This window comes from Miniopterus schreibersii (assembly GCF_964146895.1).
Source record: "Miniopterus schreibersii genome assembly, chromosome: 1".
NCBI lineage: Eukaryota > Metazoa > Chordata > Mammalia > Chiroptera > Miniopteridae > Miniopterus > Miniopterus schreibersii.
Genome location: NC_138101.1, coordinates 21,343,029 through 21,370,832, shown reverse-complemented (window position 1 = coordinate 21,370,832; position 27,804 = coordinate 21,343,029). Strand labels below are relative to the sequence as shown.

Here is a 27,804-nt window from a genome sequence, read left to right as displayed (position 1 = left end):
TTCTTTCTTTCCACATGCTTCTCTCAGCTGCAGAGTTTAAGACAAGTGGCGCTTGATGTTCCTTGGTTCTTACCCTGAGAATGAATACACATTTAATACACACATTTAATTTCATGTCATATATCAAGGGCCCTGGGGCCCCAGATTAAGAATCTCTGACCTGTAGAGTTTGTAAAGAGGCAATTCATAGACAAAAACAGATATCTTTAGCCAATAAATATATGAAAGATGGTCAAGCTCAATAGCTGAGGCAACTCTGAGGCATGGTCTTCCATCTGTCAGACGGCGAAGATCCAGAAGCTTGCTAACACCCGCCGGGCGGGGGGGGGGGGGGGGGGGGGAGGGGGGAGCGGGGGAGAGACTTGCTTGCAGACCCGATGAGGATGAAACGGAAGCCTTTAGAGAGAGACTGAGGAGTAGCTTTCAACCCTCAAATGCCTCGGTCCTTTAACCGCCTGATTCCAATCTAAGAAATGACCCTTCAGGAAAATAAACAGGTGTGTAAATGGCCAAGGACTTACACTGCAGCGATGACTGGAAAATTGGGAACTGCCTAAACGACTGCCGACAGGGAAATGGTTAATGCGTTTGAAGCATACCTGCATCATACAGTGGAATACTATGTAGTCTAGAAAAATGAGATTCTTCTGTACTGACAATAAACTAAGTGAAAGGGGCAAGTTGCAGACCAACATATGTAGCACAATATATTCTCTATTAGAGATTTCACAAAAATATTTGTTATATATAAATGCTTTTGTATATATTTAGAAAATATATACATGGATTTACATGAAACTCATAATAGTGATTAACCCTGGAGAATGGAACTTATTTTTTTTAAATTTTTAATTTAGCCCAGCCTGCATGGCTCAGAGGTTGAGCATCGACCTATGATCCAAGATATCGAGGTTCTATTCCCGGTCAGGGCACATGCCTGGGTTGTGGGCTCCATCCCCAGTGGGGGGCATGCAGGAGGCAACCGATCAATGACTCTCTCATCATTGATGTTTCTATCTATCTCTCTCCCTTCCTCTCTCTAAAATCAAAGACATATTTTTAAAAATTTGTAATTTAATTTAATTTAATTTTCCATATTGAGTTGAAAGCTTACAAAAAGTCCACGGGCCCCTCCCCTCCCATTCTCCAGTGCAAACCCCTGAACATCCACACATGCTTCTGTGTCACTGGTGTTCCCCAGCAAGGCACGAAAGGGTGGATGCTTTCAAAGGATCCCTTGTTCATAGCAGCAGGACTGTTAGTGCTGGGTGTCTTGTGCAATTGGTGGCTGAAAGCAGGACTGTTGGTTCACTCAGACAGTGGGATCTTCCTGTTCATTTAACAAAACAGGTTGTTACGGTTCGCCACCAACCCTGTGGACAGCTACAGAAATACTAAGGGAAGCCACCATAGAGGCAGCCCTGGTAGCACCCCACCCAGGCTCTGGTCTGGACAGGCACGCAGCTTCCGGCCCAGGGACAGGCTAGAACAACCATGGATTTAGTGGTCTGGGGACTCCTTGGGCTGATGCAGTGTGATCCCTAGGCTCTGCTGTGGTGTGTCCAGCTCTAGCACAAGCAAACTGAGGGACATGGGGCAGTGCCCCATGGAGGCAGTTTGGCTTGTCCCCCTGATTATGTGGGGGAACCAAGGTGGATGAGTATATGCCACCTTAAGAGCAGAGAAGCCCACCAGCCAGCAGGGAAAAGGAGCCTTGGGCTAAATAGAGGCTGCCACCCAGCAATGCAAACCCCGCAGCTGTCCTATTACAAGCTGGACCAGACGGTGGCCCAGAAGGCTAACTGGATGGTGTCTGCACATTTCTTTTTTATCTGATTTTCAATTTGTCCTTCAGGTTTGTGGAGCTCAGACCTGCCTCCCACCCTTCTCCCACTCCTTCAGGTCAAAGGCTACTTCCTTCTCCAAGTCCTGGCCACAAAGTCCTCTGTGAAGGTGATGTGGCATTTCTCCTGTGTTGGCCCCTCGCTCTTTACTTGGGAATAGGGACCTAGAACTTCATGTACCTCTCTATGCTCAAGATTGTCAAGGGGGAGTGGAGGGGAGACAAGCTCAGCCCTCTTTCTAGAACTTTCTCTTGTGGCTGCCAACAATGGACTTCCTTCTGGTCATTCTCCCAGGAAATGCTGGCAGTGAGAGGACTGACTGGTGACAGGGCAGAGGAGGTGGCCTCCCCTGAGACACCAGTCTTGATGTCCTGAGATATAGTCCAGGTGCGAACCCCACTGTGGTCAAAATCATGACTTCCTGGGGCAAAGCCGAGGAGCAGAACTTAATTGAGGGGATTTGCCATGATTTCTGATACATATTAGCTTTACACAGGATGCTCATTTTCCCAGAAGGCATCCAGATATCCTCAGCTCCTAACACTGGTGCTGTCCTTTAAGACTCACCTCCAGAATATCTGGCCCAGGAGCCATCTCCACCCCAGTCTGGGAAGGGTGCTGCTCCAAGTGCTCCATGCTCCAGGCATACCTCCCATGTTATATAACCTTTTGTACCCTTCTGCCATGTTATTTTAGTATCTCAGTGAGAACCTCCTGAGGGCAGAAGCTGTGTTTTGAGTCTCTGTGTCCCTATTGCATAGCCTAGGCCTGGCCATAGGAGGCCCTCACCAGTGGCTTTTGGACTGTAAAATGCCCACACCCTCTTTCTGGGATCCACTTGTTAGCAGCCTCAAAAAAGTATGAGAGACTGAATTTTAAAATTCCTCACAAATCACTTTTTAAAAACAAAACATAGAACATAAAATTTAGAATCACAAAAATCATAGCACTTTAGAACTAGAAAAGACTTAAGAGTTATCAAGAGAGGTTGTTTTCAGTCAAGTCTGTGAATTAGTGCAATTTTTCACAGACCAATGCAAAATAAGAAAAATATGAGCAATGGAGCAGACTTTTTAAAAAATCAGGTTAAATGCACTTGGTTTATTGGTGCTTTCTACTTCAGAGATTGTGTCTCCCTCCCATTTTACGGTTACTTATGAATGATGTGCTAGTACAATTTTGTTTTGTTTTTTAATTTTTAATCAGTCTATTAAATTAAAAAAATCTGGAAACCCTAGCTCTTGTGTGTTTTTCCTCAGAACTAAGGACCCGAGAGATTATGCTTTGCTAATGGACAAAGAAAACATTTTTCAGTCCAGTATCCTCCTGTTGTGTGTAATGCAATTGTGTAGAGATAAAAATATTGTATATGTTTGGTGTGATTGGTTTTCTTTTCAGCATTTTTAAATTCAGAAATGAAACAATCAGTTACCATATTTCTTGTATTTAATCATCAAAAAAAGACTTGCTCTCTGAGAAGTGTCTATAACTATATGGTATTGCTGTCAGTATTTGGTGAGGTTTTAAGACATGTTAGAGTCTAGAAATGATATTTATGTAATATTATTATTGACTTTCATATAGAAATAAAGACTGTTTTCTTTCCATTTCTGTATGCTTCCTGAGTTCAAAGGTGTTGTCAGCACTTAAAAAAAAAAGTAACGTGACTTTGAAATTTAGTATTTGCTTTAATTCTAATTTTAACCATCTGAGTACCATCCAACTAAGAAATTCCACTTCTAAGAGTTTTTCACAAGAAAACAATGAGAGATATGTGCAGAGATATATGTATAAAGGTGTTCACTAAAATGTTTGTGTTAATAAAGATTAGAAAAAACATAAATGCCCAACACTAGAGAAATGGCTAAATGCATTTTGAAACAGCCATCCCATGGAAGGTGCTTTGGTGCTTTGGAAGGTTATTTAAAATGGCTATATTTTTACCTTCTTTTATGTACTTGTCTATAATTTTTAATTTTTATCTACCACAAACATATTGTGCTTATGTAACTAAACAGTTTTAAAATCTGCCTAGCTCAATGTTTTGTCTAAAATAATGTTCCTTGGTTTTTAATGCTTTCTTCCAATTTGACATTATTGATGAATATAATTAGATAGCCAAAGTTCAGCATATGCAGACTCTGTGTTTTAATTTTTCAATTTTAGCCTTTACATCTGCTATTATGTAGTTAAGCTTAACTTCGATACTTGACACTGAGCGGCTATAGGTAAGCACACAGTCCAATGGAAAGCTGTCATTTCATTTTGGATACTGCGCTCTCTGCTAAGTTCATATTTGAGGTCTGTACGTGCTAATTCAGTACATATAGGACAAGCACAACCATAAACTTGAAGATCTAGAAGACATTTGAAGATGTAACCAATCTAGGTACCCGTTTTTCCTCTAGACCCGGCTTCATCTTAGCTCACAGTAGGGATGATGGCAGAGGGACTTACCAGGGTTGCAGCCTTTTGGCCTAAAAACCAGAAGGAAAAGCATCCTTAGCATTTCCAGCCCCAAAGTAGTCTCTCTGAAAGAGGGAGACCAGAGGTGCCTGATTACATCATAGCTGTGTAAGCCTGTGTGTGTGTGTGTGTGTGTGTGTGTGTGTGTGTGCTCGCATGTGTCTGAGAGAGGAGCGATTGAGAGAGAGGTGAGTGGGATTATGTTAAAAGGGTTTCTGGCATCTTCGACACTATAGCCTCCAATAGTTCTTTCTAGTCATTCTAATTTTAATTAGTTAATTACTTGTTCAATGTCTGACTCTCTAGAATGTAAAAGATATGAGACAGGACCCCCCGCCCCCCAGCTCCCACTCCCTGTGCCCAGTTTCTCTAGTACCTTGCGTAATGCTTTTGCGTAGGTAGTGAAGATTTAATAAATATTGGTTGAATAAATGCCTGTATGCATCTTAAAAACCCCTCTTTACTTTTGTCTAACAGCTTTTTCTATGCTGTTCTTTTCTAGCTTTTCTTTTCTTCTTCCAGCTGCTTCTTAAGGCCATTTCTGGAACAGAAGAGGACCACTGTGTGAAACCAAAGACTGCGCTCTCTAGCTACTTCTGCAGCAGAAGGTAGGTCCACTCTCTGTTCCTTATGAACTTAAAAAGGTGAGAACCCGGCCTCAGCCCTGTTCTGTGGCCCTGAGGATTGGTGTCTGCTCCTCCCTTTCCTAGCTGCTCCTGTGCTCTAGATAGTTTTGTGACAAAAGCCAAGCATCTGTTTCAAGGTCTATAGTAACACAGGGCTGTAGACACTTTAGGAGGACTGACTTAGCATACAGTCTGGCAGTAAGAACTCCAGCTCTCTCACAAGCAGTGTACACATCCGTCTTTAATCTGTGCAACATACTGTGCTTTGCCCCAAGAGAGCTTGGTGAAGGCAGGGGTATTTGTCTGTTTTGGTCACCGCTCTGTCTCCATCCCTAAGGACAGTGCATAGATGTCTACTCTGTGGACACTCAGCAGCAGTTTGTTGAAGTGAATGAATAAATGATGAAGTGTCCTCATAGCCGTTAAATGTCATCTTGTGTTTGGTGTACCATTTTGGCTATAGTTCACCCAGTTAAGAACTTAAATGTGTACTGTTTATGAAGAGAGCAACTCTTTGCTCACCCTCTCCTCAAAATTACAGTTCCCGTGCTCTGCTGCACAACCCTTCTCACTGGATGCTGATTCTCCCATTTTCCTTTATAGAACATGCCAAACCATTGACATTGTCACTATGTGCTAGACAGTATTGTTGACCTCTCACAAATAGCCAGATATTTCTTCAGCAAAATGATTTGTTTTTGAAACAGTAAAGAACTGCAATTCGGGACATGCGGTTTAATGGCAAACCACATGCAAGTCCAGAGAAACAAAGGAGGTGAAAGCTCTTTTATGGACTTGGGCGGGGCTTTGGTAAATAGAGAGTCCATTGGAGGAAACTGAAAGTTCGAAGTAGTATATTGACTTTTCATTGGCTGAGCTATGGCAGTCTCTCTCCCATTGGCTGGGCTGGTACTGGGGGAGGGAGAATTCTTTCTTCCTCCTTCTGAAGTAGAAAAATACCACTTACTGTGAAGATGCAAAGTACCCCTCCTCTTCTTGGGGTCAGTAGTGTGTGTTGAGTGATGTGTGTGTGTGTGTGTGTGTGTGTTTTCTCTTCTAGCCTCCTGACTCCACGACTCCATTTTAAATGAAGTTTTTGTTTATTAATTTTCACAGTGGGTTATACATTTCCAAGTCTTCTGAGCAACCACAGAGTTTACAGATACAACAAATCAGCTTTTATCTTTATAAAATGCTGTACTTTCAAATCGATGTTTTCCATAAGAATACTGATTTTCACCCTGGCTGGTGTGGTTCAGTTGGTTGAGTGTCATCCCATGCATGGAAAGATTGAGGGTTCCATTCTTTTTTTTTTTTAAACTTTTTTTTTTTTTTTTAATATATCTTTTATTGATTTCAGAGAGAGGAAAGGAGAGGGAGAGAGAGAGATAGAAACATCAATGATGAGAGAGTCATTGATTGAGCCCGCAACCTGGGCATGTGCCCTGACCGGGAATCGAACCCCAATCGCCTGGATCCCAGGTCGATGCTCAACCGCTGAGCCACGCCCGGCCGGGCGAGGGTTCGATTCTATAAGGGCACATGCCCCAGTTTCTGGTCTCAATCCCTGGTAGGGGACATATGGGAGGCAGCTGATTTATGTTTCTCTCTCTCCCCCTCTTCCTTCCTCTCTCTCTAAAAATCAATAAAATCGTCAATAAAAAAGCATACCAATTTTTCTATGTGATTCAGAAATTAGAGACCAAATGGTGATGATATATGCTAAACTTAAAATTAGTATGCCTCTTTTTATAAATAACAAGAACCTGGTCACTTCCCAGTTTGCCTGGCCTCTCAGGAAGCTCAGAGCTAAGATTTGTTCCCATCTGAACCTCGATTTTCTGAAACAGGGTTTTCATCTGTTTCCCTTCATTATCTTGTTCTTTTAACCTTTTAAAAAATATGGCATTATGGCTTGTTGAAAGTGGCATCAAATTCTCTTTTGTAGCTGGAAAATTATAATTAATGAGAAGAAAAATATTTCCCTAACCATTTACAGGTGCTTTTCAAAGCCTTTATTCCATGATGCTACCAATGCCTCATTCCATCTCACTGGCTAAGGGCCTTTTCAATGAGTGTGATTTCTCCCGTATCACAGACGCGGGGAAACAGTGTCATGCTAGAACATTGCATGTGGCAGAATGGGCCCTGGGTTGGGTCAGCAGAACTCGATTCTTGTTACAAATCTACTCACTAGTGGAGTGATCTTGTGCAAGACACTTAACCTCTCAGTTTCTCTTCTATACCTTGGGTATAAAAAATCATGTGAAAATACATAGCCATGCGTTTTGTAAACAGGACAGTAGTCTGTATTTCTGTGCCCCCACAAGTATGTACGTGTCTCAAGATCAGGGACTATATCCTATTCATATTTGTGTCCCCAGGGCCTCGTTTGTTGACTTGAACTGAAGACGGGGGTAGAGGGTACTCAGTGTGGGTGACACTAAGTTACTCATAATTTTCTTTCAGAAAAATGTCTTGTTCATTAACAAACCTTCGTCTGTGAGCTGTTTTTTTTTTTTGTTTTTTTTTAACCCTCACCCGAGGATATTTTTTCCATTGATTTCTAGAGAGAGAGGATGAGGGGAGAGAGAGAGTAAAACATTGATAGAGACACATCGATTGGTTGCCTCCCACATGCACCCCAACCAGGGAGGGGGAACCTGCAACCAAGGCTGTGCCCTTGACCAGGAATCAAGCCTGTGACCCTCTGGTCCAGGGGCCGATGCTCTAACCACTAGGATGTTCTACTGAGGAAGAAGTAAAGAGGATAAACACAGAAAAATGGAAGCACACACACTATTATAGGTTCATAAATGTCAGAGATCACAAAATAGTGATTTAAGGGATAAATCTGCCTCTAGACATGCTTTCTTTGGCTCAAACATTAATTTTTAAGTGTAAACCAATAGTTTAAAATCCAGAGATGTGGATTTGCCTTCTCTTGAAATTGTGCACAGCTGGTTACACTAGGCCAGGTCCCTTCACTGGCCAATGCAGCTGCAGCAATTTCAGGCATGCACTCGGCAGTTTGCCAAAGACACAGCACCCGTCACTCCCTGTTGTCACCTGAATGCCAAGGCAGATAGAAGCTGCCACTTATTATCACACTTATTATGCGTGTATTTATGTAGCATTCGCTGCACCCCAGGCACTAGCTAAGTTCTTTAGTTATTCTATCTATCCTATCATCTATCTATCTATCTATCTATCTATCTATCTATCTATCTATCTATCATCTATCTATCTATCTATCTATCATCATCTATCTCTATCTATCTATCATCTATCTATCTATCTATCTATCTATCTATCTATCTATCATCTATCATCATCATCTATCTATCATCTATCTATCTATCTATCTATCTATCTATCTATCTATCTATCATCTATCTATTATCTATCTATCTATCTATCTATCTATCTATCTATCTATCTATCTATCTATCTATCATCTATCTATCTATCTATCTATCTATCTATCTATCTATCTATCTATCATCTATCTATCTATCTAATCTATCTATCTATCATCTATCTATCTATCTATCATCATCTATCTATCATCTATCATCTATCAATCATCTTACAGGTAAGGAAACTGAAGCATAGTGTGTAGTGGATTCAAACCCTGACCATGTGGCTCCCAAATTCTTGCCCTTAATCACTCAGCTGTGTCGCACCTTGGTGGGGAGGGGAGGGTATAAATGTCATGCCCAACCACAATGCAAAATTGTGCCCCAGCCTCTTGTCCAGGACACTGTGTTCTGTCTAATTAGAGAGGACTTCACAAGAGAAGTGACTTTGTAGAGTTTTAAAGATAAAAAGAGTTATTAGTCCAGGCATGTCAAATGCCTGTGCAAAGGACTTGTTGGAGATCTGAGAGCTGTGCAAATGGACAATGGGCGAGGCTACCTTAGCTGAATGAGGAGGCGGTCAGAAGACAAGCAGGAGGTGAGGTGTGGCAGCTGAGACCCACAGCTCGGAGCTTAGATCTGATACCTGAGGAGAGTAGACAGACCTGGGTGGGTTGGGTAGTGAGGCGATAAGGTCGAAGTCCTATTTGACCAACCGTGCTGTGGGATGAATCGGCATTCTTACAGGAGTCCTGCTGAACTTCATTCATTGCTTTCACAATATAAGAAAGTCGATTTTGTAACACAGGTGTCCCTATAATACTGGCCTGGCTGTTTACTTCTGCTTCAGTCTCTGAGCATATGAACAAATACTCCAGGCACTATAACGAGCAGAAACTTGAGACAGAGCTTATCTTGTAATGCTGGGTTTTGCATCATAACCAGGGTGTGGTGTTACTTTAGAAGGCAAGTTAAATAATTATGTGTTTACAGATTGAGCAAACAGAGCACATGCCCTGAAAGGGCTCAGGATTTATAGTTTGAGAGCCAATGAACTAACTTATTCAGCTGGACAGCAGGCATAGTACCTGGATGTATCAAGTAATCACAATACATTCAAATATATATGTATGTACATATACACATATGCACTATATATGTATGTACATATTCAATACATGTGTGTATATATACATACTTACATTGAACATTTATTTAGCACCTTGTATTTAATCATACTTATTTACAAAATAGCCCAGGTAGGCTGAATTAAAATTAATTCAGACAAGCCTAGGTCATTGACCCAATCAGCGTGTTTTCTCTTTTTCACATGAGATCTATTAAATACAGTGCTTTGTGTTTTTGATGTTCCCTAACAACATAATGAACTGACAAAACTTAATGTTAAAAGCATTAGGATCACATTAGGGTCACCTAAACTTCCTTCTTTAGAAAATAAAGTGCCAATTAAACAGTTACATTCTTTATTCTCTTGCTCTATTATTATTTCTCTGTCCTGGAGAGAGACTGGAATTGTGTTTACTTCTCTGTTCTTAACAGGGCTTGTCAACTATTGTCATACAGTAAGTGTTTATAGAATCAGTAATAATCATCCTCGGCCCACACCACCGCCTGGTCTCTCTTTCCCTGGTTTACTGCCCTTAGATAATTTCTTCCTTTTCTATTTTTGCATTTTTGAGGACAATGCAACACATAGTAGTTATCTGATTTAATGCTTTTTAAACACATTTGTTATTCTAGCTTGATAACCCAAAGGCAAGCTTTCAAGCACTGACTTGTCCTTTCACTCCTCATTCCAGTTTATACCGTCTTAAAGTGAAGGGCTTTGAAATTATCTGCTTTTTGGAGCTGCTCATCGCTGCTATCTGTAGAAGTGGCTTTAGGATGCAGGTGTTGGTTTCTTGGGCCTGCTTTGCTGTGATTTTATATGCCTTGTTTTCACTGCTACGCTAACTTTGCAGACCAGGCGACATCCTTGGTTTCCTTTAGGGGGAGTGGGAAGAGATATACCTTGAGCTGTTCTGTTCTTTTTGAAGTAGATGCCATCTGAATTTGGCCCTCCTTTGCTCTGGTCATTCAGGTGTCCTGGACTTAAGTTTCTGCTAAGACTTTTGGTGTACCTAGAGCTATGCTAAGGGAGGCATGAAATTACTTCCTAAAGGATGTGGTTCCTGCCCTCTCAGAACCAGAAAAGGGAAGGCCATGGTTGGAGCAGCAACCCAACCTAGTTGAATGTCAGTTTCCTTATTTGTAAAGTGTGAGGGTCAGACAAGTTTGCTTCTACCATCCTTTTCTGCTTGAATATTCTGTGAGCCAAAGAAGACTAAGAATACATGTAAAGTGCAAATTCTGTAATTTTCAGAATCATCTGGAAAGATGGGATTCTGGCACCAGCCAATAGGACTGAGATAGAATTGGAATTAAGGTTGAACCCAGTTCTGCCAATTCCTTGCTCTGTTACCTTCAGTAAATTAGTTCTCTCTGAGCCTTAGTTTTCTTATCTTTAAAATGAAAATACTACATCTATGCAACAGGGTTGTTGTAAGGATTTAATACATATACATAGCATATCTTAAATGCTACATGCATAGCTGACACAGTGGTCACCCTGCAAATAGTGAAAGTTAGTATGATGACAGTAATCTTATGAGCTCAGTAAATCTTCACTTAGCCTTAGTGATATAGGTTCTGCAACTTTAAGCAAAATGATGTATGACAAAATCAATTTTATCGTCGACTAATTGATATAAACAATAGCTAACTTCCTATAGCGTCTCATCAATGTTGTAACAAAACAATTTCAATGAAAAATGATGTTTCTTAAAAAAAAAAAGATGTTACTGGAGGACCTGCTATGTATGTTTTTGGAATAGCTAAGGGTTTGGAATAGATTACATCTAAAGAAGACAACATATGAAGAAGTCTTTGAAGCTGAAGAACTAAGAATGACTTCGAGTATATAGTACCGATTGAAAGAAATGATGCAACGGATGTAATAAGAAATTGATGGGATGGGTTCTGATGGGCTAGATCATTTATTCACTTATTTCTAGCACTAGTTACAGGTATAGTATTTTTTATGAGAAAATCTCCTCCTTATCAGTATAGTCTTGTGCCTTGTCCAGTATTTTATCTTCCAGACACAGAGTCATTCTTAGTATTCAAAGACGCTGGTATATTGATGACATATTGTTACTCTTTTTATCCATAATAGATAAAGGTGTGCCTGAAAAGACCGACTCAGCATTAGTAGTTTTTTCTCCAATACTCAAATATGGAGATTGGCTTTATTTTGCAGCAATTGTCAATGCTTACAGTGCCTGCCGCTTTTACTGTTTCTGCAAACATCTGGATTCTTGGCAACCTCACCTCAGTTTAGATCCTCTTACTTGGGGCTCTGCTAGGTCTCAGGGGATTTTAAAGTCCTTGGAATTCTTTGCAGAATTGCATGTATATGAGCATATGTGCATTTTGAGGGGATGCAGAGCAAAGTGATCAGACTCAAAAAAGCCAAAAACTGCTGCTGAAGGGGCCTTGGGCTAGGAAAGAATTACAATGACTTCATGAGAGGAAAAGATGGCATAACACAAACGCAGAGAGGTCCCTCAATACCGATTTGCTTCTGCAGCTTTAATGTTCCCACACCTTCCCCTTTCCTCTAACAAACAATGTAATGGCCGAGTTTCATGGTTTCAGACTAGCTCTCTATGACATAACCTGGGGTCTGGCTGAATGGTCTGGAGAATCTCTGGTTAGTGGATGTGGAGACTTTGCACTTCGCACTTTTTTCATTCCCTAGAAAGGGCATTAAATTAAAAAAAATTTTTTTTTTTTTTTGGTAAGGAAGGCTAAAGTGTTAAGAATAAGGTTTCCAGGGAAAGAAATAAAACTGATTTTGATACCAGCAACTTCAGAGTGTGAAGTAAAGGTGGCAGGATGAGATTTTTAAAAGAAAAGAAGGAAAAATGCTTGTTTTCCAGATTTCATTTGCAAAAAGAATCAATCCTTTGTATCTGGCTTTGCCTCCAGGACAGAAGGACCCACAGGGCCACAACTCAAGGTGGGGTTTTAGCTTCATTCACTCTCTTTCTCTTTGTTTCCTCTCTCTCTCTGTCTCTGTCTCTCTGTCTGCCTGTCTCTCTGTCTCTCTATCTCTCTCTCTCTCTCTCTCTCTCTCTCTCTCACACACACACACACACACACACACACACACACTCACCTTTAAAAGGCATAACCTTTGTTGTATCACCAGTGTTAGGATTTAGACCAACTTTAGGAGATGTTGGCCACCATAAATCTAGGATGGAAAAGGAAGTGAATTTTACTTGAACCTGATTTGAAAATCTAAAACTTCTCTTTTAAGAAAGGGAAGGAAATAAATAAATAGAATTTGTTGAGCCTGTGAGTTCAAAGCTGCTATTAAACTTTCTAAGGGAGTGAAAAGCCCAAAGGTCATCCATCTACCAAATTATTATCTAATGCATATTAGATGCTGCACATAGAGGATGCTCTATAGAAGTTTACCTCCTAGTCTGGGAAACAAACCTCACATACAACTAAGGAAACAACTAAGGAGAATAAAGTGCAGCCAGACTACTGAGAAAGGCAAGATCAAGTAGGCTGGAGAATGCATCAGATCATCAACTGACAAATATGAGTGGCCTTCCATAGGGGGTTAAATAAAAGTGGTGGTTTCAAATGAGGTAGTATCATTCAGCAGCCAAAAGTAATGGGGAAAAATCTACATGGGTAAGTCTCAAAATATTGTTAAATGAATAAAGCATTTTTAGAATATGTATGGCCTTAGGTCAAATAACTTCATTTATTCTGTTTGTGTTTGTATTTGTGGGTGTGTGGGTGTTTCTTTTTAAAAAACTAGAAGGAAACACATTGCACTCATAATCAGGGTTATCTTAGGGAGGGAAGGGAGATCAGGATAAGGGTGCCAGTCATAGATATCTTAAGTTTCATCTATTTTGTGCTGGTTTTGCTTTTGATGATTTGCTCTGGTAACTGGGAGTCTAGAGGCCCAGCTTCTACTGCAGAAAACAGCCTTCTCCTAATAGACCACATGACCTCCTGGTAGCTAGGGCCTCTCAGAGGTCCGGAGAGCTCCTGCTCTTCCATTGTTTTCAAAGGCTTCCGGCACAGTGTGAATGAAGAAATGCCAAAAGAATGTTACAACCAGCACAGGACATGTTAAATGTTTATATTTAACCATTCAAGTTGTGCGATGAGTCCTTTCTCTTTAATCCTGTTGGTGCGTCTCTGTGATACCATCAGAAGTCTACATTTTAAGTCTCGAGGCCCAGGGAACCAGAAAAAGCCCTGCACAAAACAAGCTGAGGGACTGGTGACGGAAGAAGGGCCCATGGAGGCAAGTTTAGTGCCTTCAGTCCTTCCCCAGGGTTTAAGTTCTCTGCCAGGCATGGTGTTTGGATTTACAGTGTCTCTTTTGCAAAGTGAGTTTGGTTTCAGCACCATGCAGTTGTTCTACAACATTAAATAGGGGAAATTTTACCTTTACAACCACCCTCCCCTCCCTCATTTCAGGGCATTTAAGGTCAAGGAGTCTCTCAGTACACACCCTGTGCCAGCCCAGCCCAACCCTGCCTCCCCCTGCCCAGAGAGAGAGAACTGGGGCCAAAAGTATCACAGCCATTTCATAGACCAGTAACATGTCCAACCATTGTCTTTTTCAAGTGGGAAATGTTCATCCTAAGAAAAAGTTGCACAAAATATTAAAATGTGCATCTATTTAACTTTATAGAAGGGAAGTGGATTTCATTTTAAAGTCTTTACTTTTGTGCCTGGCGAAATTCTTGCGTGAATATCTGGAGAAGTTAATAGCTCTAGCCAATTATGAACCCAATTTTGAAATGTTTTGAAGAGGTTTGGCCCTCCAGTCTCCCTCTTTTAAATATTAAGAGTTTGTGTATCATCTAAAGCATCCTCATTACAATGGCACTACTAGTCATTTGAAAGAATACACTCATCGAAACAAATACACTCCAAAGTGAACCAAATGCTAATGCACATTTTATTGGATGAAAAGACAAACAATATAATTATACTTGAATTTCAGGGAATCAAAGGTAGTAAAAAGAAGTTTACACCAGAGCCCAGGGCAGGGTTTGTAAGTTAGCCATACACGCGTTCATTTTCCAAGCGTGGAAAGTTTGCTAAAAGGAGCTGAGGGCTCCTTTGCCAGACTAACAAAAAGGAAAATGTCTATCGGTTTTTCTTTTGTTCTCCCCAGATCCTGTTCAAGTGCGCACTGAGCAGCGGGTTCACCAGAAAGCCATCGAGCTTTCGCTGGAACCCATTGCAGGGCGGATTTCTTCGGGCGTGTTGCCAAGGGTTTTTTGTGCTTCTGTGGTAGGCATTTCTTGAGCACCGTCATTTAGCCAAGCACAGAACATTTGCTTAAAGGATAGAAAATGTTTAAAAATTATTGTTTGTTTTAAAGCAGGTTAAATAGCAATATGATCTTAGGGTAGGGCGGAGAAAAGTATTTATTTCCCTAAGTGATCTGATTAGGTTATTTAACTTTTTTTTTTGCTTTAAATGGAGTCATAGTTTTTACTAGAATAATTACATATTAATGTTGTCTTCTAGACGCTATCCTTCAGTGCCCACTTTTCTTCAATGTGATTAGCTGTTTTTTTTTCAAAACTGAATTTTCACTTTAGAGATTTCTCACATTTGTTTTTATAGGAGCTACTAATAATTGCTAAGAAACTTTGGAGGTGCAGACATTGTGCTAAAATAGTTCTGTTTTCATTTTCAATTCCAGAGCTGTGTCATAATATATAAAAAAAGAAAAACATGAAAATGTCTTTAAATTAGAGCAGATAGTATTTTCATGTATTGCAAATTTCATTCCAAGTTCAAATTCTGACACATAAAAAATACAATACATAAACATCTCCCCAGAAATTATTCTCTAGTAAATAGTAAAATTTGATCCAAACCACCTTCCTTTAACAAGGTTTCCATTAGTACCAAATTCTCATATTCTCTGTAATACCCAGTGGTGTACAAGGGCTCTCTCTAAATGTGTCAAGGAAAAATCCTAATTATAAGTATTTGAATCTTGCCTCTGCCATCCACCAGCTGTGTGATCTTGGGGAAATTACTTTGCTTCTCTGAGCTTCAGTGTCCTCATCTGTAAAATAGGAATAATAATACTGAACTCACAGGGTTGCTGTGAAGGTTAGACATGTCTGTAAAGAACCTCAACAGTGCCTGGCATACTATAAAGCATATGAAATATTCCTTCCACATCTTCCCCAGTCCATTCCATCAATACAAGCCAACCTGGAGATTCAAATAGGCAAAACTGTGATGTAAGTTAGGATTGTGCTGTTTTAATGTTAAGATATTTCTGGCTGCTTCATTTTATACTTGGACTTTAAGTATACATATCACTACAAACATTCTTTAAACAAAATTAATTATTTTATTTTGATGAAGATAGGACTGATTCTGATATGTTTGGAGAACTAAATGATATGCAAAATAATTTTGTTTCTAAAGAGCTAAATCTAATCAGGAAAATGTATTCAGTGAAAAAGAAAATATAATGCTACCTTTTCCTACTCAATATTTAACTCATAGGAAAAAAATATGGCAATTCTCCTTTTATACCTAAATCCTATGGAATTTGTTGCCTCCTCTGTTCAAGTTTGGGCTCTGGTCTTACACTTGGCTTCCTTCAGCTGAGTTTTGTTATGTACTTGGCACACTCCCACATCCGAACCTCCCATCTGTAAACTGCACCTGCCCTTCGCAGGCATCAGTGCAGATAGCCCTGTACTTCTGGGCCACTCAGGCCCCTGGAAGCACAGGCTGTAGGCCCTCATGCCAGTTTCTTGGCCAGTTTAGATACTGCAAACATTTGGGCCTCCCAGTTTCTGCAATTTTTTCTGGTTCTTTAAAAACAGCTCTGCCCCCACCCCTGGCACACCACCATTTCTCCAAAGCACTCACTGTGCGATGGGAAGGCTGGTGCCTGTCATTTGCATTCCAGATGGAAACAAACAGAATCTAGATCCCCCCACCCCATTTTTTTGTGTGCCTTGAAAAATAAAAGAGGATATGAAATGTATTTATTCTTTTGCAAAAATGCCGAACTGTCCATTCTAGAAGGTGTTGAGTTTTCCTCATTTACTCTGAGTTGTTTATTTAGCCCGTATTTTTAGTAGCTGTGTAGAACGTATGAATTTGGTAGAGCTGGTGGGAGAAGGAGGTTGTGACGTGGTAAAGCTACTTCTTTCTCATTTGCCGTGAGGCATTTAACTCCTGGAAAGAGCATATATAAAGGCAAATAAAATGTCCTGGTGTTGGGGCCAAGAATTTGTGTGGTGTTTGTGTGATAAGACTTGCAGCTGCTGAATTCAGGCTTATACATATGTGGCTCTCAGCACTGGCTTCTGTGGTTCTTTCCCCTTCACAGTCTGCTCTTGCTGAGGACCAGGATCTATGGGTAAAGAAGACTAGATCTGATAAACAAATTCATAGCTGTTTACAATTTAATTTCTTTAAAAAAAACCTTTCAAGAAGAGAATGTCAGGAAAGGGTGTGGCTAAAGCAACACCCTTCCTCAAACGGAAAGACCCTTAAAAGCAGAGGTGGGGATGAAAACCCTACCCTGGGCTCTGTGACTTATCCATGGACAGTGCAGACACGTCCCTTAGCTGGCCTTACAACCTCTGCATCTGTGAAAATGAAGAAAAGAACCCGCCCTCCCAGACAACCTCAAGGGTTTTTTGTGTCATCAGTGAGGTGCTGTACATAAACACGCTTTAAGAACTCCGAAGTTCTTTACAACACACGGGAGGCAAGAAGGGAACAGTGGAGGGGCCTGAGCCCAGCAAGGGGCCGAGGCTGCTGGGGAGCAGAGCTGGGAGCACTTTAGGTGGAACAAGGGGGAAGCTGCCGAGATGCGCCTGTGGGTTGGGCCTGGTTGGAAACCCTGAAAGAAATACCCCCTCCCCCAGAAAGATTCTAAAGGTAGGACAAGAGAGAGAAACCGGAGGAGAAAAAGTCTGAGGGGAGTAGGTAAGGAGGCTGGCTCCCGTGGAGGAGCCTGGTGTGGGTCTGTGAGTCAGGAATTCCTGCCCCCCTGACCCTGACAGTTCTTTGACCTTTCGCACATGGCCTCCACTCTCTGGCTCTGTCTTCTCTTTTGCAAAAAGGATGCAGTTGGTTGACATAGATGAACCCAACAGCCCAAGCTGGGAATGACAAGTATTGCTACATCTTATCCCATTTCCAGGGCTGCATGGAATGTGCCGTTGAGAAGGGTGGTGAGGCCAAGAGAACAGATCACAGCGCGAATAAATGAAATCTGCTGTTGGTGTGCGGTGGGAAGGTGCTTCATCCAGGCCCTGCGTTTGTCTCCTCTGACCCAGGCCCAGAAAAACAGGAGACCTACACTCCAGGAAACTTCCAAGGGTCTAAGGAAAGCCTGTCTGGAATTCTGGGGACAAAGTGATCTCTTGTGAGGTGCTGGCCATGTGGCCTTGCCTCTTCAGGGCAGACCTGGGCCCTTGGAAAAGTCTGCTTTGTGCGGAGCCTGACAGAGAACATGCTGGGAGTGGCCAGGTCCTTCTGAAAGGTGACTCCTGAGGCCTGAGCCAAGAAAGGGGTTTGGACAGGAAAGGGGATTCACAACAGGGAATGCTTGAGAGAAATTGTTTAAGGCTTTAAACTCTCCCCAAGGCAAGTAACATGAGACCGAACTTTAAGTTACTTTAGCTATATATAGTGTGTAACCTGCAAATGCCTCCCCGGCAGCAGCATTTGTGTTTTTGACCTCACAGTGTGTGCCTTGTGTGGAGGATGGGTGGGGGAAGGGATTCTGCTGGGGTCAGACAAAAGTGGGGACACACTGGCTTTGAAGACTGAATTTCCTCCTTTTTATGCTTGGGGTGTAACCAGAGACCAGTGTCAACAAGGAATCTGGCTTAGAAACGCTTTTGTTTGCAGCTCTCCTTGGGGCGTGACTTGCTTTTTTCAGAGGTCAGTGAATTCTAAATTGTGTAATTTCAGGTTCTGCTGAACCAGGGTAGGGGAGACTTCTGAGGGAGTTGGCGTGAGAGGGATGAATGTGTCACTCAGGCATCTAGAGACTCTTGCTGTCTCTCTGTAAAACCAGACCTGACTTGTAGAAGTCTCCCATTTCACAGAGAACAGAAAATATAGGTGGGTTTGGGTGATACTGTCTGAATTTGCAATAGCAATGGACCCATGTTAAGTCTTTGAAATAAGGTAGTATCCCAAGTTCTAAAACAATAGCAATAGGAAGAAGCAGGAGCAATAACACCAGTTATTTGGTATTTGGATTGTACTTCTCTGGTTATAATTATTTCTTGTTGCCTATGAAGGTATGTACCCTCTGCTGTGGGGAAGTATAGCAAACTGGGAGCTTCTAAAGGCCTGTACTATTTTATCTATATTTCCTCTCCTGTACTCTAGGTTTAACAAAGGACCTGATATTTATGCATGCTCTCAACAAAAATCTTTTGAGCATTTAATTATTCCAGCCACTATTGTGAAGTCTGGAGCTAGAGAAATTAAACAAGCTCTTGCTCTCTCAGAACTTACAATCTACTGGGTTGGGGCAGACAATAAAATTAGTACATTGAATAATACATGAAGTGGGGAGACATACTATGAAGAAAAATAAAGAGGGGTACAAGTGATAGAGAGGAGGCAATATTGCTGGGGAAGTGGAGTTTGGAGCTGAAGTGAGGGAGTAAGCCATGAGGCTAACTGAAGGATCATTCCCAAGACAGAAGCATATCCAGAGAGGGTGCAGGGAAAGTGGGGAGGTGAAAGCAGAGGGAAGTCAGAGGCAGAGGTAGAGCAGATCTTGTGGGACATTGTGGGTCGCTGCAAGGACTTTGAATGTGAATGGGAAGCCTGTAGAGGGTTTTCAGCTGAGGTGAGACGGGGTCATTCTGGCTGCTGTTCTGAAAATGAATCGAAGACGCAGAGATGGAATCATGGAAACAGGGTAAAACAATCTAGTCAGGAGATGATAGTAGACTGAACTAAGGATTTATCAGATTCTAAATATTTTGAAGAAATAGCTGGCAAGAAATAGCTGATGAATGGAATGTAAGTTTGGAATGAAAGAAGCAAAGGTGATGCTGTGGCCGGTTTTGCTCAGTGGTTAGAAGGGCAGCCTGCAGACTGGAGGGTCTTGGGTTTGATTCCTGGTTAAGGGCACATACCTCAGTTGCCCCAGTCAGGGTGCATGTGAGAGGCAACCAATCGATGTGTCTCTCTCACGTCAGCGTTTCTCTCTCTCTCTCCCCCAGAAATCAATGGGAAAAATACCCTGGGGTGAGGATTTAAAAAAAAGGAAAAGAAGTGAAGATGAGTCAGGGTCTTGGGTCTGAGAAGCTGGAGAAATGGAACTGTTGCTTATGAAGGCTGGTGGAGGAATAGGTGTGGAGATGGGGGATCCATAATCTGGTTTTGGAATTGTTAAGTCTAAGAGAGACAACTGGTAGAGAGGTTCATAGACTGTTGGACAGATGAGCCTGATGTTCAGAAGAGAGAATGAGGCTGGAGGTATAGATTCAGGAGTGGGAAGCACATAAAAAAGAAAGTTATAGATGGAGTGAAGTCACCTAGGAAGAGTATGTTATAGGTGGAGAGGAAAAGCAATCCATGGCTGAGCCTTGGAGGCTCCAACATTAATGGTTAGGATAGGAGAAGAACCAGGCAAGGTGATGAGGAGGAACCAGTGAGACAGGAAGAGAGAGTGATGTCCTAGGGAAAAAGGGGAGAAACTGTTTCAAGAAGGGAGTGTCCAACTGGGTCAGATGCTGTCAATAGATCAAGTGTGAAGAGGACTTAAACTGAGCCATTGGATCTGGAACATGGAGATCATTGGTGAGTTTCACAAAATCAGTTTTAGTGAAATTGGGGGGGGGGGGGGATGAAAGCCTGTTTTAAAACAGAATGGGAAAAAAAAGTAGAGAGAGTGAATATGTTGACAATTCTTTCAAGGAATTTTATTATAAAAGGAAGCAAAACAAATTGAGACAGTTGCTGGTGGGAGAAATGTCAGTATCTAATAGGGCTCAATAGCATACCAGGAACTGCATTTCAAACAACAGGTCATTCTCCTCTGAAGAAGGCAGCTCCAGAAAAACCCTAGGAGACTAACCTATGGCTGTCCTACTGGGGCTTGCCAAGGACTCTACACAGCATATCTCTATTTGTCACAGGTTCCTCTAGCATCATGGGATCTGCCATTTCATAGGAGCTAAGGGCACTTGCATGGCAGCCTGGATCTACTGCAGAGCCCTCTCAAAACCATGAATGTCTTAAATCACACAGTACGTAGGTTTGGGCAGCATTCCCTATCAAGTTTATGTTTCTTCAAAACCCAACGGGGCTCAAGTGTTGGATTTTTTCCCTTGTAGTAGAAGCCCAGGGTACAATAACTTGTTCTTTATCTTTCAGGGGATGTTCTGACATACCTTCGATCACTGAACCCTAAAAACATCATTAGTGTGGGAGGCACTGAGGGATCCTCTCTCAAGGGGACCCAGGCCTTGGGGCTGAGAACTGGTTCAGATCTGGAAATTGTGGGCACATCGGCCGTTTTGATAGCTCTTGATTTTTTGTTCTTGTTATTCAAGTCATATGATATTCTTATTGCCTACTCGCCTGTCTCACTCCCAGGACCACCATGCTCTACTAGCATCATCAAAACCTCTGTGGTTTGAGGCACTCTGGTTGTGTTTCTGGCATTGTTGTCTGTGGTGGTTTATGTCCATTTTGACTCTGATGGTTAAGCACCAACATCTGGCCCTTGCTTTTCTGGCATCCCATTATTCCCATTGAGACTAGGGACCCCAGCGATATTGCAGAATCACCTATTCTCACTGTGGCCTACAGTGGACAGTCATCGCTAAGCTTCTCAGAGATGTTGTTGCCTCTCACTGATATATTCCTTATTGCCTAGTGAAAGAACTGTCCTCTGAACCCTCCTAGTAATCATAAATCTCACATGATAAATTCGTTCTGACATTCCTGTCTCCATGAACATTCTGACCCCTTTTCTCAATTTTTTGCTACGGTACTGCAGCTCCTCCCTGTAATTTACTATAAGGCAGCATCATGTCCAAGCTTCAAGGAGCCATTTGGAAACACACTAATAATACTTCTGAGGGGGGTTCCCAAGTTAGTAACCCTTCCTTCACCTTTGTATTCTGCTCCCCTCCTCCCACTCCTGTTTATCATCACATGTGTTCCCCTCTGTTCATGCTAATACATCTAAGCCAAGTCCTGTGGCTCTTTCTGAGGATGTTTTCTTCTCAACCAGGCACTGTATGTCTCTATTGGGCTACCTTGAGACCTAACCCCAGTTTGGTTCAGAAGCAGTGAATGGAGGCAGAGGCAGATCTTGAAGAGAGCAACATAATTTTGTCATAGTCTAGAATCTTGCTTCATCCAGATGTGGAGCAGAAAACAGAAGAAACATATTCTAATTAATATCAGTCAACTGATGGAATATTTTGGATGAAGTAAGAGAAGCCAAAGAATGTATCCTCAGGCTCCAGGCTTCTCCCTGTAGGACTGGGAGAAAGTTGGTTGTGGCAAAGTATGGATGATATTGATATCATTTTATCTTTGGGAATTCTTATGTTTTAGGTTTATCTTTTATAAGTAGCACATGCAACTTAATGTAATTCAGCATGACAATCTTTGTCCTTTAATTGGTGAATTTAAATATTTACACCTAATCTAATTTCTGATACTTTTTGGTTGAAATCTACCATCTTAACATTTCAATTTGTACCGCTTCTCTATATTTCATTTCTTGCTTTTGTTTGCATTGATTAAGATTTTAAAAATGTTATTTCAATCTTTTAAATTCTTGTAGTAGATATTGCAATATGCATACTTGATTTATAAAAAATACTATATTAATTGGTTCTTCTCCTTCTTCCTGGACAATGCATGGGCCTTAAAACACATAGCTCTATTTCACTCCTGACTTAATTCTTTTGCAATGCATTATAATTTTCTATGTAATTTTTCACAAGACATTATTTTTATTGTTTTACATAGTCAGTATTTATTTATATTTATCATTTCTTCTTGTATCTCTGGCCTTCTACCTAGAATCATTTCCTTTTGCTGAAGGCTATACTATATGAGTTCAGATATGTTAAAGGTGAATTCTCCCTGTTTTAGTTTGTCTGAAAATTTCATATATCTTTTAGGAATAGAATTTAGAGTTGGTGGTTATTTTCTTTCAGCATTTTGAAGCTGTTATTCCATCGTCTTTTGGCTTCCAGTATTCCTGTTGAAAAAGTAGCTGTCAGTCTAATGATTGCTCCTTTGATGGCAATCTATGTATTTTCCTTTGACTACTTTTAAGATATTTTCTTTGTTAATGGTCTTTAACAGATTTAATATAAAGTACATAAGTTTTCCTTTGTTTAACCAGTTTTTGGTTTCTTGAATGTGTTGATTGACATGTTTAATTATTTTTAGAATATTCTTAGCTATTAACTCTATCAATTTGCAATTCTCTTCCATTGTCTCCCGCCTTACCTTCTGGGACTTCAATTAAACACACATTAATTCTTTTTATGGTTCTTTTAAAAGTATATATATTTATTGATTTCAGAGAGGAAGGGAGAGGGAAAGAGAGAGATAGACACATTAATGATGAGAGAGCATTGATCGGCTGCCTCCTGCATGCCCCCTACTGGGGATCGAGCCTGCAACCTGGGCATGTGCCCTGACTCGGTATTGAATCATGATCTCCTGGATCATAGGTTGATGTTCAGCTGCTGAGCCATGTTTTCTGAGCTTTATGGTTCTTTTATATCAGTACCATGGTCTAAAAAAAGGTAAATACAAAAACTGAGAGTAAGCATTTTAAAGTCTTATAGCAATTGGCAGAGTAATTTTATGTTATGGATCTAACAAAATTTTGGTTTTATATTTGGTATGTCTTTTCCTTATTTCATTGTTTCAATTTATTTAAAGTACATTTTATAAAAGTATCATTTTATGACATTTAAATTTTAAAAATTCACCCTGGACAGGTGGTTCAATTGGTTGGAGCATCATCTCATACACCAAAATTTTACAAGCCCGATTCCCATTTAGGGCACATACCTAGGTTGAGGGTTTGATCCCTGGTTGGTGTGCATACAGGAGGCAACCAATTAATGTTTTTTTCTCTCTCTCTCTCTCCCTCTCCCTCCCCCCCCCCCTTTTCCTATCTCTCTAAAATCAATAAAAGCGTGTCCTTGAGTGAGGATTAACAAAAATTCATTAAGGAACTGCTTTTCTATGTCTTTTATATTCTCTTCTAATTTTTCCTGTAGTTTTTATCTCCATACTTCATTCTGGATACTTGCTTCCATATGACAAATCTCTCTTCAGTCATGTGCAATTGACTGTTAAATCCATACGTGTATTTAACATATGTCTTGTGTCTTAATTGGCTGTTATTATTACTTTTTCTTCTAGCATTTTTATTGGCTCTTTTTAAAAACTAGTTTTCATTTCTCAGTAAAAATTTTCAAGGTTGACTTTCATTTCTTTCAACAAATCCAGTATAATTTTCTAAAGTAAGTAACCAAAAACTCTAATATCTGAAAGTCTGTACTCTGTGGCTGTGTTTTCTTGATTCTTATTTACACAGTCTTGTCTGTGTGTGTATGTGTCCAGACATTTGTGGTGTGAAGGAAAGAGGTTTGCATTCTTCCCTGCTCTCTGTGGTGTCTGATTGCCTCACAATGTGATGTAATAAACATTTGTTGTCTTAAGCTACTTAGTTTGGAGTTATTTGTTACTCAGCAATAGATAATGAATACACTTGTGTTTGAATACTAAAATTGCCCTTTACTAGCCTTGTGTCCTTGGACATATTACTTCACCTTTTGGAGCCTATTTTTTTTTTTTTTTTTTTGATGGTAATAAAATCTACCTACAGTGCTGTTGAAGTACAGTCAATGGTATATAGTAAGTTTTTAATAAGCCTCTATTTTTATTTTTATTACTTTTATTAAGTTAAGTATTCTTAAGAACAAAGAATACAATGAATCAGCTTTGAAAAGCAAGTACAGAATCTCAAAGAATAGCTGCCTTGAGCCATTAGTGTAGGGACCAGTAGCTGTACTGCTTCCCTAGACCCTTAGAAGGTCATTGTGTCATAGCTTACATAATGAGGATCATGAGTTGTCCAGAAAACATGTCAGAATTTATATACTGTTTTTATTTCCATTTTTAAAAGATAGAAATCATACTAAAATTTATAGAACACATTTTCTTGTCTTATTTAACAATGTGTTTGTACCTAAAGAAGTTTCAGCAATCTAGGAAGTCTCTTCTCTGGAGCAGTGGTTCTCAAACTACTGTGCATCGTATTCACCCGGAGGGCCTGCCAAACACAAGATTGGTGTGTGTCTCTCTCTGCATTCTTCCCTACTCTTTGCAGTATCTTCTATACTCTGGACCCCACCCCAGAGTTTTCGATTCAGCAGGTTTGTGGTGAGGCCTAAGACTTTGCATTTTTAACAAATTCCCAGAGTGATACAAATGTGCTTAGACTGGAGACCAAATTTTGAGGACCTCTGCTTTGGAATACCCTCGTCTCTGATAAGTGAAGCATTAGAGTGCTAAAGAACCAGAAGTAGTAATATTTAAGCAAAATATAGAGTAAAGTAAAACCCAGTGCTTTGCTATGACACGCAAGGCCCACTGTGATGTAGCCCTATCTATCTCACATTGTGTTCTTATTTTTACATTGGCCTTCATTCTCTTCCTCAAAGACACTAAGCCCATTTCTGTTTCAAGGCTGCCCTTGTTGTTCCCCCTGCCTGGGGCTCTTCTCTCCCAGATGATGGCTCTCTGTGTGTCATCTCTGTGCCCAGCTCCAAATGTCACCTTTCCAGAGAGGTGTTCTCTAAGTAAAGAAGCCATTCTCTATCACAGTTCCCACTCTTCTCATTTATTCTTTTCATGTTACTTATCATGACCTGAAGTTGCCTTTGCATTTGCTTGTTGGCAGATTCCAATCTAGCAGACACCTTGTCTCTTTGGTTCTTTGCCTGGATCTCCAGCCTGGAACAGGGCCTGGTATGTCATAGATTCTCACTAGATATCTGTTAGTTGGAAACATTAGATGTTTGACATGGGTCTCTTTATAATCTAGCTTCTGAGGGGAAATGAACACTGAAAAAGAACCAGAGTAGGTTGGGGAATATGGAATATGTCCCCTCCCCCATCTGTCTTCCCTCATGGTACAGCTGCCAGAATTCTGCCCAGCTTATAATGGGAAGGAAAGAGGTTTCTATTTTTCCTGCCCCTGCAGGGTCTTCTATAGTCTTGATTGCCTCATAAGAAGAAAAGATGGTGACTTGGGCAATATTTTTCACTCTCAGGGATTTCAGAGAGTTGCTAAATGAGTCACCTTTTCGTGGATCCAGAACACTCCTAAATTGTATAAGTGATTCTCTTTGGGATGGCTAGCATCCAAGTTGTCCTCAGCTACAATGAGGGAAGGAAAACTGATTATTATTTCTGTTGCATCCCAGGTGGGCTCTGTCTATAGTAGTTCCCCCCAGGTACCTCCAGCTGTGTGGGATCCCAGGCTAGGAGTGGACCCGATCCATCTCATTGGCGAGGACATTGGCCACTAAGATGAACAAAGAAGCAAACCTGCTTACTGAGATATTTTCAAGTTGTATTTGTTTTTCTCCTAATGGTTTGCTCATTAAAAATTGAGTGCCTGTGCCAGTACTGGCTGTAGACAAGACCTGGACATTCTCTCCACAGACAACTGCTGGTGGTCTGAGCTGACTCACCCCCATACCCTCACCTCCCCATGGCTCTGCCCTGGCATCTGGTCTTGGGAGGTTGGCATTCTTGCAGAAATCTCAGGCTGCTGCCATGAGCCGTGGGCGACAACAACAGGGGTTTTTCTAGGGAGTTCAGGAGTGAGATTCATGGTCTAGCCACTGGCTTTTATTGCTGTTTGCATGAGGTTTGGGGGAAGTTTTTTCCAAATAAGGAGATTTGAGAGTCCTCTTGGGTGAGGATGCTCTGGAGCCTCATAGCACTAGGACTGGAAATGTTTACACAGATCCATTTCATATTTTATCTGTTTTTTAGATAGGCATGTAGAACATTCCAACTACACTAACTTTTTTCACGTCTGCCCTTTATCCATATTAAAGCCAGTTGGAGACACTGGCACTTGATTAGTGACTTTGGCATTGCTTGCACACCTGTTGTGCCAGGAATGAACTGAAGATGCATTTGACAAAAAGCAGAGGCTGTGGTGGGAGGCTTTGGCAGCTCCCGAGGAGGAGCAGACCTCCAGGGTTTTGTTAGGCTGGCCAGAGCCTTTAGAGCTTTGCCGTGTTTGTGTTGGAGTTCGGTTCACAACAACTTGTTAGGCACCTACTCTACACCAGGCACTCTTCCCAATGAGGTGCTGGGGATGCGAAGACTAATAAAATTCTCTTCCTGCCTTCCAGGAGGTCTGAATATTATTGGGAGAAGGACCTGCGGTGGTGATTTCAAGATGGTTATACATTATTTTTATTCCTTCCCTTGAATTTGGGCTTGCCCTACCACTCACTAGCTTTGACCAATAGGATGGGGTGGAAGCCAGGTTACATAACTTTTGAGACTGGGTCGTGAGAGATCTATAGCTTTGGCTTTTGTCACTCTTAGAATAGTTCTTATTGAAAGCCAGCCATCATGTAAGGAGCCTCACTGCTCTAGGACCGCCATGCTGTGAAGGAAGCCCAAGCTAGCCACATGAAGTGAGAATGTAAGAGGGGCACTGAAGCAACACAGGAGAGTGAAACCTTCATGGGCCTTCTCTTTTGCTGAGCGGCTAGCTGAATGAGCTGAGTGAATAATCTCAGCTGATGCCACGTTGAGCAGAAGCACTGCCCAACCAAGCCTTGCCTAAATTGTTGAACCGTAGAATTATTAACAAATAAAATGGCTGTTGTTTTAGCCCATTAAGTTTTGGAGCAGGTTGTTATACAGTTATAGATAATCAAAACACACACATAGCCTTGGCCAGGTGGCTCAGTTGGTTGGAGCATTGTCCTGTACACCAAAAGGTTGTGGGTTTGATTCCTGGTCAGGGCACACATCTAGGTTGTGGATTTGATCCCCTGTTAGGGCATGTATGGGAGGCAACTGATTGTTGTTTCTCTCTCATTGATCTTTCTCTCTTTCTCTTTCTCTCTCTTTCTCTCTCTCTCTCAAATCAGTGGAAACATATCTTCAGGTGAGAATTGAACACACATACACACATATATTAATGATGGATTAATGCATAGGGTGCTATAGGCACAGAAGACTGGACCTGAGTCAGCCTATACTGGTGAGCAGATGGCCATGGAATGCTTCCCAAAGGAGGTTTGCTTGAGTAAAATCTTCTCTAAAGACCTGGATGTGAGCCAGGCTTGGGGG

General features: G+C 41.2%; 1 long non-coding RNA gene across 1 annotated transcript in view; it reads left to right on the top strand.

Moving 5' to 3' along the window:
• Nucleotides 1-27,804, top strand: part of LOC308566976 — a 179,668-nt gene that overhangs the window by 19,262 nt on the left and 132,602 nt on the right. Inside the window, exon 2 of the long non-coding RNA XR_014000250.1 lies at nucleotides 4,813-4,918. This is a non-coding gene — a long non-coding RNA (uncharacterized lncRNA). The remainder of the gene's footprint in view (nucleotides 1-4,812; nucleotides 4,919-27,804) is intronic.